The 4,822-nt window shown below is 35.8% G+C and overlaps 1 pseudogene; it reads left to right on the forward strand.

The window, feature by feature from the left end:
- The first annotated feature begins 475 nt into the window (after window positions 1–475).
- Window positions 476–1,879, forward strand: LOC126764426 (jerky protein homolog-like; annotated as a pseudogene).
- Window positions 1,880–4,822: the final 2,943 nt, after the last annotated feature.

A 4,822-nucleotide genomic window follows, 5' to 3' on the forward strand; every position in this document is an offset into this window, starting at 1 on the left:
ACAAAAAAGCATACGTTTCTGACTTTAAGAGACAAATCCGATATTTTGGAATGCTTACGAAAAGGTGCAAGTGTTACAAATTTAGCAACTAAATATGGAGTGGCAAAGTCTACAGTATGTGGAATAAAGAAAAATAAAAATGCTATCCTTAAATGTGTTAACAATACTTTTATGGGTCCTGCAAAAAGGAAAACTATGCGTCCAACAGAGTATCCAAAATTAGAAAAAGCGTTGTATATATGGTTTTTGCATATGAGGGACAAAAAACTCCCGGTGAGCGGACTGATGTTAAAAGAAAAGGCGAAGGTGCTTCATTGTACAATTAAAGAAAATTGCCTTGATTTCAATGCCAGTGATGGATGGCTTCAAAATTTCAAAAAGAGATATGGCGCTCGGTTGCTCCAAGTTTCTGGAAAAAAACTATCTTCACAGCCCCAAGTTGGTCGATCCATTCAAAAAAGCTCTAAAGACGAAAATGGAAGAGCTTGGTTTAAGCCGGGAGCAAAATTACAACGCCGACGAATCCGGTTTATTTTGGAAACTTTTATCACAAAAGACGTATGTATCATCATTAGAAAAAACAGCCCCAGGAGCAAAGATGGAAAAGCAAAGAATAACATTCTTGTGATGTTCAAATGCGGAAGGATCTCATCAACTCAAGCTCCTTGTGATAGGCAAGGCCAGAAACCCCCTTTGTTTTAAGGGGTTTGACTGCCCTGTTCATTATAGACATTCAAAGTCCGCTTGGATGACTGCCGCTATCTTCAAAGATTGGTTCCATCGTTCATTCATACCTGAGGTAAGTTTTAACTCGTATTTCAGTAGCTTACAACTTATGTAGGTAACGAAATTTTTGACAAAAAAAGGTCTACCAGTTAAGGCTGTCCTTTTAATTGATTCTCGCATCCACCTGAGAATGAACTTAAAAGTGAAGACGGCTCTATTTTAGCAATGTTTATGCCGCCCAACTTCCCTCCCCTTATACAACCCATGGACCAAAATGCAATCAGGATTACAAAACTTTATTACAGAAACAGTCTTTTGGCTTCCGTTGCTGCAACAGGATGTGACTTGCTAGAGTCTATGAAGCAAATTTCACTTAAGGACGCTATTATTACCCTTGAATCTGCATGGAATAAAATGGATGAGGCTGTGCTATCAAAATGCTGGAACAATGATTTGAGTATGCTTGAAAATCAAGAAGATCCTGAAGATGAAATTCCTTTGAATATCCTTCGAAGGAACTTGAATATGAATGTGGGGGACTTGGAGGAGAGCGCAGCCAATCTTTTACAAAACTTGAGACCTGAGGTTTGTTTTATCAGAAACGTAAACTCAAAAAGTTGTTATTACTACATATTTATATTCACTGCAGATTGGAATCACTGCTTGCAACGTTAGAGAATGGAACGAGGATGCTATTGAATTCAATGAAAATGAAATACAAGAAATATCCGACGAAGACGACTATACTGTAGAGTCGCAAAAGACGATTACAGCAAGAGAAGCTATTGACATATTTAATAATGCTTTGGAATGGGCTGAAAGTGAAATGGTTGAACAAAAGGAATTAAATGTATTAAAGAACCTAAGGGAAAAAGCAGTTTTTAAGGTGGTTGAACAAAAGAAACAGCAAAAGAGGACTACCGATTTTTTCCAAAATGAGCTTCAACTTTTTATAATTTAAATAATATGAAATTATATCTAAACTGTTTTGTTTACATGCAACATTGTTTTACTTGTGTAACGAAAAAAATTAAAAAAATAAATTTATTTTGAAGTTTAAAATAAAAAAATTTAATTTAATACTACATTTTTTCGTTTTTGCACCTTTCGTAAATATGAACAATCTCGCAAAAATTAACAGTCCTGTTTTTAATTAGTTCATATTATCGCGAGTCCACTGTATGTTGAATTTGTCAAGTGCGCAGAATAGGGGTTATAGTATGTGTTTATATATGCATGTTAGAAAGTTATTGCTCCATTTACATACGTGCTTACATTTGTGTATATATACGCACACAATACAAACACAATACAAAAACAAGTAAGGAAGGGCTAAGTTCGGGTGTCACCGAACATTTTATACTCTCGCATGATAAAGTGATAATCGAGATTTCATTATACGTCATTTACATATTTTTCAAATACCGTATTTTTGTACAGTTTTATTCCGCTATCATCAGTGGTTCCTAATGTATATATATTATACAGAGAAGGCATCAGATGGAATTCAAAATAGCGTTATATTGGAAGAAGGCGTGGTTGTGAACCGATTTCACCTATATTTCGTACATGTCATCAGGGTGTTAAGAAAATATTATATACCGAATTTCATTGAAATCGGTCTAGTAGTTCCTGAGATATGGTTTTTGGTCCATAAGTGGGCGAGGCCACGCCCATTTTCAACTTTTAAAAAAAGCCTGGGTGCAGCTTCCTTCTGCAATTTCTTCCGTAAAATTTAGTGTTTCTGACGTTTTTTGTTAGTCGGTTAACGCACTTTTAGTGATTTTCAACATAACCTTTGTATGGGAGGTGGGCGTGGTTATTATCCGATTTCTTCCATTTTTGAACTGTATATGGGAATGCCTGAAGAAAACGACTCTTTAGAGTTTGGTTGACATAGCTAGAGTAGTTTCCGAGATATGTACAAAAAACTTAGTAGGGGGCGGGGCCACGCCCACTTTTCCAAAAAAATTACGTCCAAATATGCCCCTCCCTAATGCGATCCTTTGTGTTGTTCACTTTAATGTCTTTATTTATGGCTTAGTTATGACACTTTATAGCTTTTCGGTTTCCGCCATTTTGTGGGCGTGGCAGTAGGCCGATTTTGCCCATCTTCGAACTTAACCTTCTTATGGAGCCCAGAAATACGTGTACCAAGTTTCATCATGATATCTCAATTTTTACTCAAGTTACAGCTTGCACGGACGGACGGACGGACGGACGGACAGACGGACGGACGGACAGACAGACATCCGGATTTCGACTCTACTCGTCGCCCTGATCACTTTGGTATACATAACCCTATATCTGACTCTTTTAGTTTTAGGACTTACAAACAACCGTTATGTGAACAAAACTATAATACTCTCCTTAGCAACATTGTTGCGAGATTATAAAAATACAAATTCAAATAGATACACACTATTACTATTTTCCGGCAATACCCCTTCTGTTTCTTAAAGCAATCCTGCTTAAAAACACGTAAGCTGAGCCACAATAATAACTAATGCTTCAATCAAAAGCAAAAAGATTAAAGAACATACAAACATTTATATATTCACATTCAATTTTATTATTATCTTAAATTATAAGATTTGCATTTAAATTTATGTACATATATAACAACAAATTTATATTTAACATATTCGAACATTTGCATACTTACCTTCATAAAAACCGTAATATTGGGGTTTTTTGTTCAGAGCTTACAGACTTAAGCATTTTCGAAGCAGTCGAACTTTCTTCAAACAATTTTGAAACAACCTGTGAAGCATTTTCTTTTTCCAGCTTTGCAAAGACTTAAAGCACAGCCAGTCAAAAAAGCTACTGCCTTCCTTCCTTTTCCTTCCTCTTCGGCAAAATGTGTGCACAGTGAAAAACGTGGCAAAAACGCAGAAATCAGCTGTTCTCTTTTGTTTACATTTCATTTGTTTGACATTTCATACAATTCTAAAATTGTGTCAGCAGCAATATGGAAGTGGACAATAGCGGTGAAATGTTTTTAAATTTGTGCGAATTGTACTCTTTATATAGTTTATATAAACAGTATAAAAACAAAAAACGAAAGAGAAGGTACAAAATTCGCCCAATCAATAAAAACTGGGGCGTTTGCGGTTACCAGATAAAAACTTTTCTGGTAATGAAAAACCGCGAACCAGAACAACTTTTTTTGCATACAAGGATGCCGCCGGACGTCTATAATTTGTTTCTGAATTCGGTATGGAAATCCTTGAAGAAGCCAAGGCAGCGGATTGGATCCGAGGAAGGCTCTCTTTGGTAATACTGTAAGTTGATTTGTTGTGTTTTGCAAATTAATACTCGTATACGTATGCATTTATATACATATGTACTTCTCTTACAATTGTTAGCTATTTGTCACAAGGCGTGTCGGTGCAGAGCATTGGATGGAGCTATAAGTTAGGAAAGTCAACAGTACGCGAAATCATATTAGAGAGGTGTGAAGTAATCTGGCAGCTACTTTCCCCAATTTATGTTAGCGAGCCAACAGAGTCTCAATATAAGGACATTGCAAACGATTTTCATAATATGTGGAACATTCCGAATTGTGTCGGCATGGATAATATGATACGAGACTCTTTGATTCGAGAGAGAGCTGTCAAAACTCGCATTTTTTATAACATTTGTCAATGATGCCACTGCTGAAAAACATTATATTGAGTATGTAATAAATTATACAAAACACTAAATAAAACACTTTGAAAATGCATACATATATAAAAGCTAAAATACAAAATCATTAATCAATTTACATAAACATTTATTTTGCCAAAATATGTTCGCACAGTTCAATGAAATTTCATTTCACACTAATATCGTCAAGTAATTATAGCGCTTTACTTCTGGCATCCCGCCTTTTCTGAAATCAACTGTCAAAAATTCCCTGATCTCCTTGGCTGTCAAATAATCAGGGAACGCGTTTGAGGGAAAAATGAGAGCCAATGCGAGAGTCCCGTATCATATTATCCATGGTGTCGGTGCAATTGATGGTAAGCACGTTGCTATTAAGTGCCCGGCCAATTCTAATTCGATTCGATTCGATTTATACAATTATAAAAAATTCTTTAGCATCGTTTTG

This window comes from Bactrocera neohumeralis, unplaced genomic scaffold (assembly GCF_024586455.1).
Source record: "Bactrocera neohumeralis isolate Rockhampton unplaced genomic scaffold, APGP_CSIRO_Bneo_wtdbg2-racon-allhic-juicebox.fasta_v2 cluster09, whole genome shotgun sequence".
Classification (NCBI taxonomy): domain Eukaryota; kingdom Metazoa; phylum Arthropoda; class Insecta; order Diptera; family Tephritidae; genus Bactrocera; species Bactrocera neohumeralis.